Here is a 19909-nt window from a genome sequence, read left to right on the forward strand (position 1 = left end):
TTCACATAAGGACAGAGCTGCAGGGAGGTCGGGGAGGCAAGAGGAGGCTGGGATTGAGGTGCCGGAAAACTGTCCCATTTGTGTCACTTGGCTCGTGACACAGGGCCTAGGTCAGTTTCTAAAACATGGCAGGAACCTAATGACTCTTTTCTGACTTTGGATGTGGGGAAATTGAGGAAGGGGAGTGTTACTAAGTTAGATATTAGACGGACTGTGAACAATGGACCATGAGTGTCTTGGTCACTATTCCCAGGGTCTAGCAGGGTCTCTGGCACACAGCAGGAGCTTACGGCAGACACTGCTGGCTGTTTACCCAACAGTCATTCCCAACCACCTTCTCTACTGTCTTAGTTTCTCAGTCTTGATAAAACCCTAGGGAGACTGATTCTAGCCAACGAGCTGCAAGGGGAGGACTGCCAGCGAGGGCATCTTCTCCGAAAGCAATTCTTCTGATAAAAGGAGCTTCAAGAAGAAAGAGCTTCCACTCATCCACTTCCTGCCTTGAAACACAGTGGGATGTTGTGATGCCTGGAGCTGTGGCAGCCATCTTGTGATCATGAAACCATGAACATGAGGATGGAAGTCTGTGCTGAAGGTGGCAAAGCAAAATTGTGAAGCAAAGTTTGGATTCTTGATGCTGTTGAACTAGTCCTGGAACCACTTGACTCCAGTCTTCTTGTAGAGCGAGACACTTTGTGCCTGTATTGATAAGCCTCTGTTGGCCAGGTGTGTTGTGTGCAGCTCAGGGCACTCTAGTTTATGGAGCACTTGATAAATATCTCCTGAGTTGTACTGGGGCAATGGGGGTTGGGGGGCTTATAGGAAGTGAGTCAGGACCAGATAAAGCCAATAAGACACATAATGGCTGGGGAGGGAAAGAGGCTGAAAGAATTATGGCCAAAACCAAGAATATAGCTTTTGATGGAAAGTGGGTCTTGGAAAAAACTTAGTTCCTCCCAGTTAGAGATATTAGATTTCTGGTTCTGATTCTCTGTTTTTTTTTTTTTTTAGCCATGCAGCATGCGGGATCTTAATTCCCCAACCAGGGATCGAACCCGTGCCCCCTGCAGTGAAAGTGTGAAGTCTTAACCCCTGAACCGCCAGGGAAGTCCCATGATTTTCTGTGACTTTTATAAGACTTTTTCTCCCTGGTAAGTATTGAGCAGAGGGTGGAGAGGTTTATCTGGCATCTTAGCCAGCCAAAATGTGGTGCAGAGCATGGAATCTAGAACAGGACATGCTGAGTCTAAGTCAGTCTAGCTCTTCGAAGTCAGGGTTTTTCATCCTCAGCACTGCTGACATTTGGGGCCAGATAACTCCTTGCTGTAGGGGCTCTCATTATAAGAAGTTTATCAATATCCCTGGCCTCTACCATTAGAGGTCAGGAGCACTGCCTCCTCCGAGTTGTGACCCCAAAAATGTTTCCAGATATTGTCAAATGCCCCCTGGGGTGCAAATTTTCCTGGATGAGAAACATGCCTCTCTAATAGATTGTGAACAACGGAACTGACTCCTCTGGACATCCTTTTCCTCATCTGGCAAAGGGGAATAATAAGAGAACTACACGCTGGAGCTGGTGAGAGGGTTCACCGAGGTGGTCTGCAGAAGGGGCTTTAGTCGATATGAACTGCTCCGATGATTACTGTTCTTTGAGGTGGCCTGTGCCATGCCTACTTCATGACTTGGCACTCATCGGAGCTGAAAGGAATGTAGGTATTCATCCAAGTCCCCAGTTTTCAGATAAGGAAACACAGATCCAGAGAGAGAAGGTGACCTGGCCAGTGTCACAGCCCCAGAAGCAGAGTCCAGTATCTTGAATGCTGACCTTTGTTGTCTCTTTTGAAGCGGAAATCTGAACCAGCCTTCCCCGAGAGCCTTGCCCTGACTCCCACAGGACCCTCAAGTCCAATCAGTTCAAGGGTGTTTACTGGGAACAGATTTCACACCAGACATCATGGTAAATACCAGGGATGCAGTGATCAGTAAGATGAGTATGGTCTACCCTGCCCTCATGAAGTCTGCTTGGAAAACCCAACATTACACAGATAATGACAGATGAGGTGCATTTGGAATCACACGAAGCCCTGAAATAAACCAAAATTGGAAGTAGACCCAGAAAACTCCAGTTCTGCCACTTTTTTCCCAAATGAGGGGCCGGAAGCTCCCAAGATAGAGGAGAACACTGGCATCGGCCAGTCGGCTTTCCCGAAAAGGCATTTCCCCACCTCCTCCTGCCCCAACAAGAGGGTGTGGGTGGTAGCCGGTGGGGTTGAGAGCAGAGAGCTGTGGGTGTGGAGCTGGGAATCACTGTGATTCTGAGGCTTATGTAATTTCTGAGAAAGCCATCTCTGATCAGATTTGGATGGGGACAAAAGAACAAACCACATGACCAATATGATCACTTAGGATTCTGCCAGCCGGACAAACTGTTGTCGTAATTTGTGTTACCCTGGGACACTTGGGGCTACATCCTTGAGGGTATTTCAGGCAGAGGGAGCAGTGTGTGTATTCAAGGCACTGAGGAAAGTCCAGTAGGCCTGGAATATAAAGAGCGTATGCAAAGGCTCCATGGGAGGAGGGGAAGAGGGATGGTCAGGAAGATGATGGGAGTCCAGTGGGGTTGAGGCAGAGCAGGTGAGAGGGACCCTGGTAGATGACGAGGCCAGAAGTGTGGGCAGGGTCCTTATACTGAGACACCTCCAAATCACATTAGGGAATATGGATCCTTCTGCAGGTGCCCAGGGCCACTGGGGGGTCATAGGTAAGAGTTTCCATTAGGGACACATCCCTTTGGCTTCAATTGGAGGATGCACTGGGGGAAGCAAGGCTGGAGATGGAAGACAAGTCAGGAAGCTGGAACTTAGGGAGAAAGATCCTTGGGAAGAAAGAGGTGGCCTGGGCTGGTGTAGAACACGTTCTCAAACCAGGAGCATTTGCCCTCCCAGACACTTGGCAATGATGGGAGACGTTTCAGGTTGTCACAACTGGGAGCAGGGGTGGTACTGGCATCTAGTGGGTGGAGGCCAGGGATGCAGCTAAACATCCTACAGTGCACAGGATGCGCCCCCACCCCGCCCCCAAAGAATACCCAGCCCAAGATGTCAACAGTGCTAAGGTTAAGTCCTGTCATTGAGAGATGGAGAAGTAAGTTTAAGTTGTGTTCAAGCACAGAGATGCTAAGAAACCAGCCCAAGGTCACACAGCTAGGAAGTGGCAGAATAGCATGCCCTTGCCTCCCTCAGCCTTCGTTCTATGGATTTTCCCTCCCCAATCCATTAGCCAGTGCGGTTTCGAACTAACTGGGCTCAGAAGCTACAACTGGCTGACTTGGCGATGAATTGGATGTGGTGGCTGAAGAATTAGGAAGTATCAAGTAACAGGTCCTAAGTAACAGGAATGATCATGGTTCCATCCACTGACATGGGCAGCACAGAGGAGGAGCAACGAAGGGGTAAGGATAGTAATGCAATCTGGGGCACAGTGGGGCCAGTGTCCTGGACGTGAGCAGAGTAAAAAGCCTTCAGAGCTCCCAGCTGTCTGGACAAAGGACGTCAGCGGCTCCCTGTCCCCCCAGACTTGAGCTTCTCAGCTCCCCATCATCCACCTGGGCCTCCCATATCCAGAGCCCCGTCTGCTGCATTACTTTCCTGGTGGCCCGGCTCTCCAGGCAGGAGTCTGGCTCTCCTGGAGCAACCTTGCCCCCAGCTGCAGAGCCCACGTCTCCCTCAGCAGCGACGGCAGCAGCAGCAGCCGCAGACAGAGCTGCCCTTCCACTCCCCAGACTTCAGTCACCACCCCCCCCCCCCAGCCTCACGACTAATTAGACATCTGCAGCAAGCTACAATTTGCTAAATTGCCTCATGCTCCAACTTCTGGCAGGGACTAATCTGAGTTCTCAACTTGAAGCCCAGAGCCTTCCTCCAAGCAGCCTCGGCTCCCCAATGTCCCTTGTCTTCCCTGGACATCACTGTGCCCCCAACACCCAAAGGAAGTGGAGAGAGGACAGGTTAGGGGTATCTCCAGGATGGTGAGGGGGGAGCATAGGAGGCTATGGGCATGGCTCCTTTAGGAGTCTGTCATCAATTGTCACCAGAAAAAGACCGCAGAAGAAGATGAATAAGTAATCAGATGTAACAACTTGCCAAATTGAGTTTAATCAAGAACTAAAATGGGTGACAGGAAACACGTTTTAGCGGGGTGGCAGATGAGACTCTTTTCCTCATAAGACCTTGAGAAAGAAGGGTCCTTGGAGACCATCTAGTCCAATGTTTCTCAAAGGGCCACCTGCCTCGGAATCCCCTGGCGGGGTGGGGGGTGGTTTGCTGGGAATACGTATTCCTGGGCTCTGTCTCTGAAGATGCTGATCCAGTAGATCCGAGGGCGGGGCGTCAGGGTGGGCAGGAATACGGATGCTTTGAAACAAATAGGCCAGGTTTTTGACACCCATAAAATCTGGCTGTGCTAGGATTGAGGTCCACAAATCCCAGATTCCACTAAGCTTCCTCAGTCCTCCTCATCAGAATTAATCAGATACCGTTTCCTGCAAAGCTGATCAATGCGTGTGCAGGTCCCACAAAGCCCTGTGCAGCTGTGCTAGCCCGCCCTGCTCTGCCCTGCCAGGAATGCCTGCCCCACACTCTGTGCTCAGCTCACGTGCCCTGTCTCCTAGGATGTCCAAGTCTAAGTCAGGCACCTGATCTGGGGAGGACATATGTCTTGTCCCATAGGGGCCCCCAGTCCCTCACGTTCCCCTATTTTACATGCATGTGCAGGACAAGCAGGTCAGTTATGTTTCTGAAAGGGAGCTTCAACCGTGGGTAGCGGAATGCCATCCTCCCCACTCGGGTTTGGAGAGGGAGAGAAGCATATGCATGAACATTTTTACTTCCAAATAAACACATGAGAGACTCCAATCTTTCCAAAATTATAATATTATAATAATTTGGACAGGGGCTGGACTGAAGAAAGGGATATCTCTGTTCTCTCTCCAACATCAAACATTGCCAGGACCAACACACATGTCAGTTCTTGGTTTACTGATCACAAACCATCCTTAACTTTCAGTTAAAGGAGACCCTCTAAGAGTTGCTTAACAGGCAACATTGTATCAGCTAAGCTACCTTTATAATTGAAAGATACAGTGGACTGCCTCCCTCACTTGTACCATTCTGCCAACGTCTTATTAACATAGATATTTGTTGAATTAGGAAATCATGATGACCTGTCACCTTTTATTCCTCACAGGGGGCTTTCTTGGCAAAGGTAGTGAGACTTGTTACTGACTAAGACTTTAGAATGAGATTTTTACCCAGACCCTTAGCCCCCCTACTTAGCTTCTAGAGGTCTGTAGACAACGTGAAATTGAATGTAAAATATAAATTTTGGTGGGGGTCATTGGCTTTTGCCAGATTCTCAGAAACATTTGTGGCCCTAAAAGGGAGAGAAGCACCTTTGGAGAATCTCCTTCTCGGCTGTCAGCTTTGTACAGCAGGGAGATGACCAAGATGACCTCTGAGGAGCTTTTAACCTTATCATTTGCAGGAGGCTTCCATTCACTCCCAGAGGCACGCCCTTTCCTGCAGGGGTCCCAGAGAGATGATGTCCCTAGGAGATCATTTTCTGGAATGCCTCCTCTTCTTGTTCTATTTCTAAGACCCGGAACCCAGCTTTCTCCCTCTGCTGAGTCCATGAGGCCCCAATTAAGAAGCCACTGGACATTCGACAGGTTTGCACAGAATGCCCCATGAATGTGTACCTGCACGCATGGGGCAGAGACATATCAATAAGATGGAATTACAGTACAGTCAGAAACATGGCAATGATGTTGTGTGCCAGGCTGTGAGCTAAGCATTTCATATATAGCATACTGTCTAATCTTCACAACAGCCCCAAGACCTGGACTATTATTCATCTCCATTTTATAATGAGAAAACTAAGGCACAGAGATGCTAAGAAACCAGCCCAAGGTCACACAGCTAGGAAGTGGCAGAATAGCATGCCCTTGCCTCCCTCAGCCTTCTTTCTATGGATTTGCCCTCCCCAATCCATTAGCCAATGCAGTGTGGCACTAACTTGGCTCAGGATCTAGTTTCACTGCCTTCACCCCAACTGCAGGAGGGCCTGGGGCAAGATCGGCACCACCCCGTATCCGCTGAGCTTCAGCCCCCCTTAGACCTCTCAGGTTATACCTGACCCGGGTGACTGGCTTCCTGCCCACCCAGTTCTCCTTCTCTCCCAGGTCCCAGTTCTGCCCCGAGCCCTTAGCTGGGTCCTGCCTCCTCTGTGTGGTCCTGGACCATAACCTGCTGCTGGCTGGGGTCTTTCTTCAGCCAAATGGACATTCCTTCCCTCTAGAATTAGGACACTCGATACACATTTTTTGAGAGCTTCCCATGTTCCAGACCCCATTTTAGGCAATGGAAGCATGTGTGAACAAGATTGAGTTCCTGATCTAAAGGAGCTTATGCATTCATTTTTAAACGAAATCTTTAATGAACAACTACTATGTGACATGAAGTGCAGACGTTTGTATTATTGTGATTAAGGTGGACAGATGTTCAACTAGCCAACAAGTACATTAGCAACCTTATTTTACACAATGATAAGGGTCACAGTGAAACGCAGTTGGGGGATATGCCAGGATGGCAGGTGGGAGCCTCATTTAGATGGGATGGTCTGGGATGTCCAGTGGAAGAGGTGGCATGTGAGAGGAGACCTGAATGCCCAGAAGATGCTGGTCATTCTGTGCACGGGGGTCAGAGGGAGCAGCTAGGAAACAGCCTGATGGCAAGACTGACCCTGGGCCATTGAAACAATATTGTCAGTTTTAGAGACACAAAGAATGGCAGGGAAGCGGATCCTGCTTGGGGGACGGGTGGCAGCAAGACCAGATGGGCACACTGCAGCCGTGGAGAGGATGTGAATGTCATTGTATGTGGACAGTGGGGACACGCAGAGAAGGCATCAGTGTGATTTGATTTGGGTTCAGAGATCATCCCAGCTGCTGTATGTCATCTTCCCATGGGTCTCACCCATAGGGGTCTCCCCTCCCAACCAGACCCACAGACACCCACCCAAAAGGAGCTGGAAGCTCCACTCCCGCTGGGACTTGGTCCCCACCCTCCCGAGGGTCCTCCAGACCTGACTCAGCTCCCCTCAATCCTGGCCCCGTCTCATCCTCTTTCCTCCAGCTGCTAGGCTATGATTGATACTGAGCTTTCATGGAGCTGCATTCATTTTTATAGAAAACAACAACAACAAAGAGCAGATAATTGGAAGTTCAGTGATTCCTTTGTGCTCCCGAGTGCCTGTGCACAACAGAACAGGCTTGGTGGGCTGAAATGATCCCCACCCCCAATATCATCATAAAATGCCTAGTAAGGCTTGAGGCCCAGTGTGGATGAGGAAGTTTCACCAACTCCACCCAACTGGAAGCACACGGTTTCTAACCCAACATGCAGATGGCCAGGTGATGCCAGACCCTGAGCAGCCACAACATTGGAGACAAATTGCAAACGGCTTTGCCGCCCATGCGTGGGTGCTGGACAATCCTAGCCTGGACAAAGTGGCAATCTGATGTTTTAAAAACCCTGCAGCGAAATGTCAGGGCCATGTGAATATACGGAGCAAATGAAGGAACTGGAATCAAGAAGAAAGGAAAGGCAAACATCCTCAGATCTTGCCCCTGGGGGTCTTTCATGCCATCTATGCCAATAAGTTATCTAAGGAGGAAAAAAAAACAACTTTTTTTTTTGTTTCCCCTCTGAACGGAGAGTTTTTCCAAAAGGTTCCAATTTATCTTTGATTCTGTAGTTGCTGGTGATAGTATTCAAAGACCTTTGGGGTAACAGGTGCATTTCAAATGAGTGGAAGTAACAAATAAATTGGATCCAGGATTTACAACGTTAGGGATGTCTTTGTTCTCTTGGGTCAATGCCTGGCTTGTGGACAGCAGAGCTACACAGCCCACAGGAGCCCAGGGAGATGGTGGCAGGGGGCCTATTGAGCGGGGAGGAGAGGAGGGGATGCAGGGAGAGAAGGGAGGAAGCAGAGGAGAACCACTGAGTCCTCCTATGCAGTTCCTCAGAATGTGCTCAGGCTCTGCCTCCAAAATACGACTGACACCCTTCTTCCTCCCTCCATCCCTGCTGCCACCACCCTGGTCCGAGTCATCATTAGGACTTAAACAGCCTTCCGCTGGTTCCCCTCACTTCTCTTTGCCCCTTCAATCCATTTTCCACATAGCAGTCAAAATGATCTTTTCAAAACCCACAGTTCATCATGCGACTCCCAGCTTGAAACCCTTCTAGAGCTTCCTATGGGTACTTAGAATAACCTCTTTGCTTGCTACAGCCTAGAAATCTCTGCAGGATTGGCCCCTGCCTCAGTCTCCCTCTACACTCCCGTGTGGTCAGCAGACTCTAAGATGGTCCGCGAGATCCCGTGTTCTGGGCATTCATGCCTTTGTGAAATCCCCTCTCCTTGAGTGTGAACCAGACCTTGAGATTTGCTTCTAATGAAGAGAAGACAACAAAGGTGAGAGGGCTTGAAACCAGGTCCTTCCCCAGTCAAACCTTTAGATGACTGCAGCCTGCAAGACCCTGGAACCAAGGCCCCAGCTAAGCTGCACCTTGACTACTGACCCAAAGTGCTAAGAAATGTTGTTTTAAGTGCTAACTGTTGGGGTAATTTTTTACACAGCAGTAGACAGCTCAGGTATCCAGCCACATTTTTCTCCTTTCAGCCGACAGGTATACCATTGTCTTCTCTGCCCCGGGAGCCCCACATACTCTACCTTCTCCTGAAATGCTCCACCCCCACCCTCCACATGGCTGCATGTTTTTCATCCTTTATTTCTAGGCTAAGATGTCACTTTCTCAGAGAACTGACCTGATCACACCATCTAAGTAGTTACTCCACCTACCAGTGTTCTTTAATACCCTTTAGTTCTTTAATTCCCTTTGTAGATCTGATCATGGTTAGTAATTATAAATTATTGATATATGAGGCAAATGACTCTCTCCCAATGCATGGATGGACAGATGGGTGGATGGATAGACAGGTGGGTGGGAGGGTGGATGGATGGATGGATGGATGGATAGTTGGATAGATGGATGGGCAGAAGGATGGATGGATAATGGATGAGGAGGAGAAAGAGCCACACAGGCACATTGCTTTGTGTTCAGAGGAAGATGGCTAATATAGCAAGTGGACTTGGAACTTTAACTTAAAGCAGGGGTGGACAACTAAAGTTTAATTAGAGCACCCATTTTTTTTTAATACTGTCTATAGCTGCTTCCACACTACAGAAGAGTTGAGTAGTCAAGACAGTGACAGTGTGACCTGAAAGCTTAAAACAGTTATTATCTGACCCTTTTCAGGAAAAGTTTGCTGACCCCTGATCTAGAGAGAGGGGATTCTTAGGGTGGGTGGAAGGAGTGTCTTCAAGTACTGCAAAGAAGTAGAATATAAGTTGTCCTATGTAGCTTTAAACGGGTAGAAAACAGTACTAATGTGTAAAAAGAGGGACAGATGTGGGCTCAACAGGAAACAGAATATTCTTAGATTCAGAGCTGCTCCCAAAAGTAGGCTTCCCAGGGAATCAGTGAGCACTCTGCCTTGGAGGTGTGCAAGGGAAAACTAAAAAACCACTTTCCAGAACATTGTAAAGATATTCATTGGTCAAGGATTTAGGGTTCCTTAACCTGTTTGTCTCATGAACTCCTTTAGAAGTCAGACGAAACCCAAGCACCACTTCTCAGAATTGCACTTATAAATGCACAAATATATACATAGAATATATAAATTATAAATTATATTAAAATACAGATAAAAATTTGTAAGAGAACAATATGTCTGTGCTTTTTAATTGACACACTAAATAACAATATCCAGTGATGGTCTATAGTAACTTTGAAGTAGAGATGAGCATAAAGTAGGGGTCAGCAAACCATGGTCCACAGGTCAAGTCTGGCCCACAACTTGTTTTTGTAAATAAATTTTATTGAAACACAGCCACTCCCTTTTTGTTTACATACTAAGGCTGTTTTCATGCTACACAGTGTAGTTAAATAGTTGAGACAGCAACCATATGGGCCACAACACCAAAAATATTTACTCCCTGACCTTATACAGAAAAAGTTTGCCAACCCCTGGCATAAGGGACTTTCAAGATATCTGTGACATAATATGAAAATACCTGGAATTTCTATAAGCAATAGAACCACAGGTACTACCAGCACTATTGAGGTTTGTTTTGAAATTCACACTGAGGGGCGGAGTAAATTTCTGGTAAACGTTAGGTAAAAAGTGCTGGGGGGAGGAGTGACTGCTTAATGGATATGGGGTTTCCATCTGGGGTGATGAAAAGGTTCTGGAACAGCGGGGATGGTTGCCCAATACTTAATGTACTTAATGTCCCTGAATCATATACTTTAAATTGGTTAAAATGATAAATTTCATGTTATATGTTTTTACCACCCAAAAAATGCACTAAAAAATAGGATATATTTTTTCCATCCAAGTTCATGGACCCCCCTGAATTCCAACCACGAACTCCAGGTAAAAATCCAAGTATATTCCAGGAGTCTAAGTTCTTAGAGAAACGCTCAGCCCGTGGATTGGAAAGTGTAATGATGCTGGGGTGCTGGAGTAAAAGCAAGAGGTTGACCCTCCTGGTGAGGGAAGCAGAGAGACAGAGCCCATGTCCAAGTCCCTTGGGCACACAAGCCAGGACAGAGCATGTGGTTACGTCTCTGGGGCGGCCAGGGGAAGTGCAAGAAAAAATAAATCTCCTACCCCACCTCAGGAACCCAGGAACTAGACACAGGAGGGCTCAAGAGGCCCATTTAGTGATTCTCTGGGTTTGTATGCTACTTACCGCACAGCTGCCCTCAGACCTCTGAAGCCACAGGGCTCCGTGCATGCAGGGATCACATGTAAAGCCACGTCTGAGCCCGCCCCGCAGCCTGGGAAGACAGAGGCCTCAGATGCCCTGCAAAGGCAGGATGCCTAATTGTGGAACTCAATTCTGTTTTCATAGGAATCAATTTGGAGGGATTATCATTTTCGATTATTCAACAACATCCAATTTTCTCTTCACACCTCCGCCAGACAGGAGGAGAGAAATTGCATATGTCAATCACCCCCAAAGGCCATGGATGAGCCTGAAGTCAACCAGCATCGAGGGAGCATGAGCAGGGCCCTGGGAACGTGCCCTGGCTTTTCTGAGACAAATGGAGACACCAGATGGCCTTTTGCCCCAGACTCCAGGACACTGTCTGGCGCTTGTTCTCCCTGTCAAGGAGGGAGACAGACAGGCTTCACGCTGGAGAGTGATAGGCTCGGGGGACTGAGGAGGGAAGCAGCCCCTGCCCCCTACACCTTGGACAGTCTTCCTACTCCTATTCACCCAGCATCACGGAGGGCCCTTTCCGAGTCCTTGGAAATAACAGGAAGGAGCCCCATCCTCCCATCCCATAACCCTGAGCTCTCAACCTTGGCTTCATACCCCTTAATGTGGAGGCAAGTCCCTCCAGCTCTGGGGCACAGACCGGTTAAGCAACTCACTCAAGTTCCCATACCTAGTTAGTGAGAACCTGGATTCAAAGCCAGAGTCTGGCCGCCGAACCTTAACTCCCACCCTGCAGAGGACGCTGCCTGAGGGCACCAGGCTCTCAATGAGCAACACCTCCTATGCCTCTGGTAGAACCCTCAGTGCTGTGTCACATGGTGTGTGACTCTGCGAGCTGGTCAGCTCCCCACAACTCGCCACCCGGCGTTCAACCACATGTTTATCAAGTCCCAGGCGCAAGCCCTCACCTCACTCCCAAAATAGTTACCGAGTGCCCACTCTGTGCCAGGCCTTGTGCTGGCAGATAAGAATAAAGGGAGTGGGCCTTTGTCCATTCATGGCCCAAATATCTGACCGCCCTCTACATCCCAGGGGCCACCACTGCCCTCCAGGACCCTCAGTCAAACAGGGGGGAGTCAAACACATAAGGTGATGGGTATTACCGGGGGTTAGATGTGCTAAAAGGGGTGGAATTCTGAGCCAGGTGCAGGGTGGGCTCTCACCAGCAATAATAATAATTATCATCATCATAATCATAATGATGCTGATGATGATAATGGTAGAACAGTTGATACTCTTTACCGGATACTTCTTCTGTGCCAGGAATTGCTCTCAGTGCTCCGAAGCCTTGCACTAAACCCTCACAATTTTTTGACAGAAAAGCTCTTTTTGGCCCCATTTTACAGGTGAAAGAACTGGAAGCAGAAGCTAACTTACTTGCCTGAGGTCTCACAGTTCGTAGGAGGTGGAGCAGAATTTCTAGCCTGGGAATCTGGCTCTAGAGAAGATGTTCTTAACCAGTTTATTATACTATGTGCCACCCCCTCCCCACAATGAGTAAACATTTGTTGGGTTGAACTGTCCAGGACCGGCTGGGAGGGCAGAGTGGTCTGGCAGCAATGAGACCAAGAGAATGATGGGAACCCACTGCCCCCACCCCAGCTGGGATGGATGGTGTCCAGACTGGTCGTGGCCTCGGGCTCCAGCACCCTAGGTGGCTCCTGTATTACCTCTGAGGCCAGATGAGCAGGAAATGACAGCAGTCAGCTGTGAGGAGCTTTCCTCCTCTATGAGCGATGACTCTGTCCTGATGGGGTGGGCTGCAGTATGGGCGGGGGGCTGCAGAGACCCTGGTGGGAGCATCTCTTGGCAGTGGGTCTACGGGAGAGGAAGGGTGGGGAGAAGGCAGCTTCTGTGGGGCCGATGGCTGGCAAGGGCCCTCGCTGCTCTCCCAGGGCAGGTGGGCTCACGGGTTGGTGCTGTAATGACAGACCACCTTAATCATGTGGGGCTTTGGGGCCAAAGGTTAGGAAAACCATCACTCAGAGAGGGGACAGCGCTCCCTGAAACTGGGATCAAGGTTTCCTCCGATTAAGGAATTGCTGTCAGAGAGGGCTGCATGCAGACGGGCATGTTGAACTGTCTGATCCACTTAAAACCCTGCGAGGCTGGGAGAGCCCGGGAGACAGATGCGGGTGGGGCACGCTGTCACCGGGATGCTGCTGGAGTCACAGGCAACGATTCAGGAGGAATGATTTCACATCTCTTTCTCACAGGGAACACGTTCCTCCACACAAAGCTCATCTTCAGGTGCCCCTGACAACTGACCAGCAAGCACAGCATCGGAGCCAGGGAAGAAATGTGCGGGGCTTCAGGAGGGGGGGTTCCCCTCCCTGCGGCCTGGAAGCCTGATGGGGCTGCTTCCCTCAAGCTGATGCCCCGAGCACAGTCCAGCCACCAGCTGGGGCCATGTGCATAGTCCCTCCTCACCCCACCTGCTTCCCCGATGCCCTCTCCCCCTCCTCCCCTCCCTCGGATTGATGCTGCAGACAATCAATGCCTTGTCCACACAAGGCACTGAAGACACAAAGCTGAGAAAGGCAGGACGGCAGGTGGTGAAGAGAACAGACCTTGGCTCAGGGTGTGGTTTGCGTGCTGACCACGGGCAAGTGTCTTAGTCCCATGGGCCCCAGCTCCCTTGCCTGTGAAATGGGATAACAGCTCCTTCTTCACAGAGCTAACGAAGGAGACAATGTGAATCCACAGGATGGTGCAGCAGCGTGGTCCTCATAGAGGATGGACGTGCGATCAATTCACCTGAAGGCTAGGATGCCTCGCCAGATTTCCCAGTCCAGTCAGGACAACTGGTTTCGCACAAGTTATTTCAACTGAATGTGATGGAACAAGAAGCAAACAGAAAGGCCAGTCTTCTCTGATGGAGTCATGAAGGCAACAAGGAGGTGACATTTAGGGTAGAAAGTCAGCCCCTCACGGTGGAGAACACCTATTAGTCAGTTCTGTGGCTCCAGAGCCTGCCTGGAGCTGCGTCTAACATGTAGGAAAGGGCTCGAAACATATCTGTTGAGAGAAACTAAAGCCAAGTCTTAAAGGATGTGCCATGCTTCACCAGGCAGACACAGCAGATGCAAAGGGCATTCCAGGCAGAGGGACGCATGGGCAGAGGCCTGGAGACGGGACTCTGATAAGACGTCAGGTGGATCCACCTTTGTGGGACATCGGGCTCCCGAGGGGTGAACTGCAGAAGGCAAGGCAGCAGGGGTCCAGGCTCCAGCTCAGAGAGCCTTGGTTTCCAAGAGAGACAGTTTGCATTGCTTCTACAGGCCAAGTGGGGCCTCTGCAGGGTCAAACGGCAAAGCAGCCTCATGAGGTGAAGCTTTTGAAGGATGACTGGAGCAGAGGCAGCGCACAGCTGGAAGCAGAGAAGCCTCAGGTGGAAGATATCGCTAAATTCCCAGAGCAGGAGGGTGGCCTTGCGGATGGAGAGAAAGCAGAGGAGGGGAGGGGAAAGGATGGGGTTGGGGGCGATACGAGGGGGACTTAGGCAGGGAATGATGGGATGTGCAGGCTCATACTTGGAATGGTGGGAATGGGAGAGACATGAGTCCAGGGTGATGTGCTTGGTGGATGGAGAGCCATTTACTGAGACTGGGTCACAGAAGGAGGAGTCTCTGGGCAGCCCTGTTGAGTGAGGAAGACGAGACATACAAGGGATATGTCTGTTGGATACAGAGATCCAACACTCAGAGGGAGTTTAGCTGTGGGCAGCAGCACCCAGCTGTGCCCCTAAATCTTATGCTGAGTCCCATTCCCTGATGTCCTCCATGGTCACGACTCTTCATCTTTACCAACAGCTCTTGAAAACCAGATCCTGTCCTACTCTTCTGCTCCCTCCCCAAAGCGAGCAGAGGGAAATGTTCTAGAAATGGACTTCAACCATCTCCCATCCAGAGGTTCTGTGTGCCTCCAGAGGAGGGCTTCACAAGATGTGTCTAGCACAGTGTCTGACTGTGACTGGTGCCCAAGGGGTCTGCTGACTGGGTGAAGGACGGCAGAAGCTCCTGTGCTGTTTACAGATCCCCCAAGAGCAGGAACCAAGGCTCCCAGTGTCCCCCTACACGTGGAATTTGAGAGCCATGTGATGCAGGCACTTGCAGGGCTTGACTTACAAGGAAACCCGGGATCCCCTACTTGGACAAGTCACTTCCCCTCCCTGAGCCTCAGTTTCCCCACATGCACAATGATGATGGTATTGATCACCTGGAAGCATCACTGAGCCAGGTATGGAAACCACACAACACACAGCCTGGCTCAGCAGCAGTTCAATAGTTGGTAATGATGCTAATAATGGTGACAATTCCAATGATTTGCTGCTGCTATTGATCTGGAGGGTGATGAAGATTACTTAATGTCTTCCTCCATCATGCCCCTGCTTCAAAGCACCTGCTGCTCTCATGATAAAGACAAAGGTACCTAATATGGCCAACATGACCCGCTACTGTCTGACTCCTGCTTGTATCTTCAGCCCTGACTTGACGGACCTTCCTTTTCTTTCTCTCTCTCGTATTCTCTCTTTCATATTCTCGTTCGCTAAGGGGCTTGGTGACTTGCCACCCTGCCAAACATCAGCAAGACCTCCTCCTGTACTCTAAGCTGTGAGAGTTTCGGCCTACTCACTTGTTCTCTCATTAACTTCTCACTCTCACACTCATTCAAAAGTCATTTATCTACTGCCTGCTCTGGGCCAGGCACTGTAAAAGCTGAAGCGCCTGAAATTCCAGCCATGAGTGGGATATAAGTGTGTAGTCCATCATCCCTCCGTGCCTACTGGTCAGCAAGCTCGGTTTAAAAAGAAATGTGAGGGGGAATGAGGTAGGATAGACGGTCACTGATCCCAGAGACCCCAGCTGCTCTCCACACCTGTTTAATTACAGTAATAGAAGTATGGCTGCTCCCAGAAACACCTACCTCCAACACACACACACACGTACACACACACGTGCATGCACACACATGTACACGCATATACACACGTGTACGCACTTGCATACACACATGTGCGTACACACGCACACACACGCGCACACACGTACATCCTAATAGAAAACCCAAGTTGGATTATAAAGTAGGAAGGAAGTACAGGAAAGGGGGTGTCCTCAGCTGAACCCAAAATGGAAATCAGAGTCTGTTTCTTGTGGGATTTACTGATAGGAGGGTGGATCTCCAGCCCAGGGTGTTTACTTGCCTGGGAGGAAGAGAGACTATGAAAAGAAATATTTTTTCTTGGATTCCCAATAAGGAAGACAACACAGAGAGGCTGGAATGGCATTTTTTTCTTAGCCTGAATCTTGGGATAAAGAATTGCAGAGAAAACAGCTTCAGACAGGAGATGAAGAGGCAGCTTTCATGAGACACTGAGGAATCTGGGGTTCAGGTGGCATGGTCTGGGGGCCCAGTTGACCCATCTGGTGAAGAAGAGTTGGTCTTGTCTCTTCTACAGAGAAAACTGTGTTGCTTCAGCCAGTGAGACTCAAAGGGACCTGGAGGGTTTTATAACTTCGGGTACTAGAAGTCAGGGAAGCCTTCCTAGATGAGGTGGGAATAGAGCTTAGATGAACAGGTACTGTAGGGTAAAGGTGTGTCAGAAAACCCCGCCTGCTGCTGACATCCTACTACCTCAAAGCCTAAGGATGCAGCAAGTAAAACAAAATGGAGATGTATGAGGAAGAGCATCTTTAAGGAACTATCGGGTGCTGATGGCGGGTGCTGGTCTGCAAATCAGAACCAAAGCTCCCCATCTTCCCAAGAGCACCCGCATCAAGAACTGGAGGTTCTCACAACCCCATCGGCCATAGCAAGAGCTGCTGTCCCACTCACTGCCCCCTTCCCAACCCAGAGGTCCCAAAAGCCACACACCTAGGAGCTGTGATATCCAAATAATCCCAACAGATATTAACCAACAGTAATACCCATGCAGTATCCACGCCAGAACCCGGCCCCCAGCCCCACCCTCACCGAGTTCATTACTGAGCACAGCGTCGGTGTCCTCTGCAGCACCAGTTTCTCTGGGCTCCACGGTTTCCCGAGAAAGGATAATAAATGTGTTCGCAAGCGTGGGGTGATTTATTAAAGTGTATTGTATTGCAATAGTTTTACAAGAAGATTAATTTTTAATAAAGAAACCTATTACCTCACTCTTTGAGGACCTTCACACACCTAAGAAAAATGATTCTCTTTGCCTCTGTGGAAGCTGCTGTGGCTTCTTTCCTGGAACACGGTCCACTTTTCTCTTCAGGCTCCTCCTGAGAGAGGAAGATGGACTTTCTGAGTGGGGTCCAAGCAGAATCCAGGCCTCTTCTTGGTCCATTAGTGACCGAATGCCCATTTTTCAGGCTCTTTTCTTAGCCACCCTGGCTTGGGTTTCTGGTCTGCAGAGCTGCCCCCTCTCTAATCATGAGAAGTGGTGCAGAGCAGATGAAGGGCCAGACTCTCGATGCCTAAGACCCAGGCCAGCTGCTGACCACTGGGTCCTCTGAGCCGGGGCTTGAGGGATGGAAGGGAATTTAAAGGAGTCCCACATGTGATAAGACATCAGAATGTAAGTCAGGAATAAAAATAAAAAGAACTAAGCAGCCTTATACACAAATGGACCAGACAGCAGGCTTGAAATCACTATACTCCACCGTTCACTAGCTCTGTGACCTTGAGCAGGTTACATGACCACTGGGCCTGAATTTCCCTACCTGTGAAATGGCCATTGGTAGAACTGGGGGAGGAGTCAATGAACTGAAACAAGTTAAGTCTCTGTACAGGACCTATGTTTGTTGTTACTGTTATTGCTATTGATATTATTGAGAGGAGAGAAAAGGCTGGTGAGGCTGGGATTTAAGGTAGAGGGTGATCTTTGCATAAGTTAAAGGCCTTTTAGGGAATAAAATTCCTTCATCTCTCCTTCATTAGGAATAGCATACAAGGAAATGGGTGGACAATTTGCCGAAGAGAGACTTTGGCTAGAGCTGAGAAAGAACAGTCATGGGATGTGGTCCAAAGCGGATGAGGCGCCTGACAGTCAGATTCAGGCAACCGAGGAGGGGTGCGGAGACTCCTTCTCTGGAGGATTTTAAACAGGGGAAGGTGCCCTCTGACAAGAGTAATGACAGGTTAGTTAACTTGGAGACAGAAGGTTAGTCATTGAAATGTATTATTATTGTTATGATTATTGTTGTTATTGTTTAAGCCATGCTGTTCAAAAATTAGTTGAGAACCTACCATGTGCTGGAATTGCATCTACCATAATTCCAGGGACCCAGCCCAACCATGTGTATCTTTAACTACACATAAAGGACCTTGTACTGAGCTTAGGGTCAGAACAAATCACTAAAATTCCCAGTGATATTGGATCCAAATAATGAAATACCAATAGCAGCTAATATATATTAAGTACTTGGTCTACGCCAGACACTATACTAAGTACTTGATATATTAGCTCATTTAATCCTCAGAATAACTCTGTAGCTCCATAACATGAGAAAATTATTTGCAAATCACACATCTGATAAAGGATTGATATTATATAAAAAAACACTTAAAATTCAATAATAAGATTTGCCTATTCTGATATTTAACATAAATGGAATTCTATAATATGGGGCCTTTTGTGTCTGGCTTCTTTCAGTGAGCATAATATATTCAAGCTTCATCCATGTTGTACCATGTAACAGCATTTCATTCCTTTTTATAACTAAGTAATATTCTACTGTATGGCTAGACCACACAGAGACAGAAAGCAAATTAGTGGTTGCCAGCGGCCATGGGAGAAGCAAATGGGGAGTGTCTGCTTAATGGGGAGGGAGTTTCTGTTTGGGGTCTGGAACCACAGTGGTGATGGTTGTCCAACATTGTAGATGTACTTACTACTATTGAATAGTATGCTTTAAAGAGATTTAAGTTGGTAGCATTTTACCACAATAAAAATATCTCAATAAGAAGAAAATAAACAACCCAAATTTAAAAATGGGCAAAAGATTTGAACAAAAACTTCACCAAGGACAACAGTATACAAATAAGCAATTGAAAGATGCCCAACATCATTAGTCATTAGGGGAATGAAAATTAAAGCCGCAATAAAATAGCACTATACACCCATTAGAATGTCTAAAATTAAAAGTACTAATCATACCAATATCAGTGAGGATGTAGGAAACTAGAATGCCCATATGTTGCTAGTAGGAATATAAAATGATACAACAGCTTTGGGAAACAGTTTCTTTAAAAGTTAAGCTGTCACCAACAAATGATCCACATTCTACCTCTGGGTATTTACCCAAGAGAAAGGAAAGCATAATTCCACACACAAAGACTTGTACACAAATGTTCACATCAGCATTATTTGCAATACTCCAAAACTGGAAACAAACCAATTGTCCAACAATTGGTAAATGGATAGACAAAATGTGGTACATCCATTCAGTGGAGTTCTACGCAGCAATGCAAAGAATGAAATACTGGGTGAACCCAAAAACCATTATAAGAAGTGAAAAAAGCCAGATGCAAAGGACAGTCTACTTTTTATTCACTTTCTATAAAATGCCCCCCAAAAAGCAAATTCATAAAGATGGGAATCAGATCGGGATCAAACCTTAATCCTGAGGTTTCAGAAGTTGCCTGGAGCTAGAGGCTGGGGGAGTGGGAACTGACTGCAAATGGAGTACTTTGGGGGTAAGGGAGAAGATCTAAAACTGGATTGTGGTGATGGTTGCACAACTCTATAAATTTACTAAAAATTATTGCATCCTACATGAATACTAGGTGAATATTACAGTATGTCAATTATACCTCACTACAAAACCAGTATACACTATAGGATTCCATTTATATAACATTCTAGGAAATTCAAACCAATCTATAGATTCAGAAAGCAGATCTGTGGTTGCCTAAAGAGGTTGGGCTCAGGGAACAATGAGTATTTTCATTGTCTTGATTGTGATCATGGTTTTAATGGTACACACAAATGTCAACACATATCAGATTTTACTCTTT

At 48.0% G+C, this 19909-nt stretch overlaps 1 protein-coding gene and 1 long non-coding RNA gene across 19 annotated transcripts in view; both read right to left on the reverse strand.

Annotated features, from left to right (window-relative positions):
* The window catches only part of RBFOX1 (RNA binding fox-1 homolog 1), a 2189093-nt gene that overhangs the window by 1626425 nt on the left and 542759 nt on the right, over positions 1-19909 (reverse strand). The window lies entirely within an intron of this gene.
* LOC141276441 (uncharacterized) overlaps positions 4388-19909 on the reverse strand; it is a 69212-nt gene continuing 53690 nt past the window's right edge. The window contains exon 3 of the long non-coding RNA XR_012325944.1: positions 4388-4412. This is a non-coding gene — a long non-coding RNA (uncharacterized lncRNA). The remainder of the gene's footprint in view (positions 4413-19909) is intronic.

Source organism: Tursiops truncatus, chromosome 15 (assembly GCF_011762595.2).
Source record: "Tursiops truncatus isolate mTurTru1 chromosome 15, mTurTru1.mat.Y, whole genome shotgun sequence".
NCBI lineage: Eukaryota > Metazoa > Chordata > Mammalia > Artiodactyla > Delphinidae > Tursiops > Tursiops truncatus.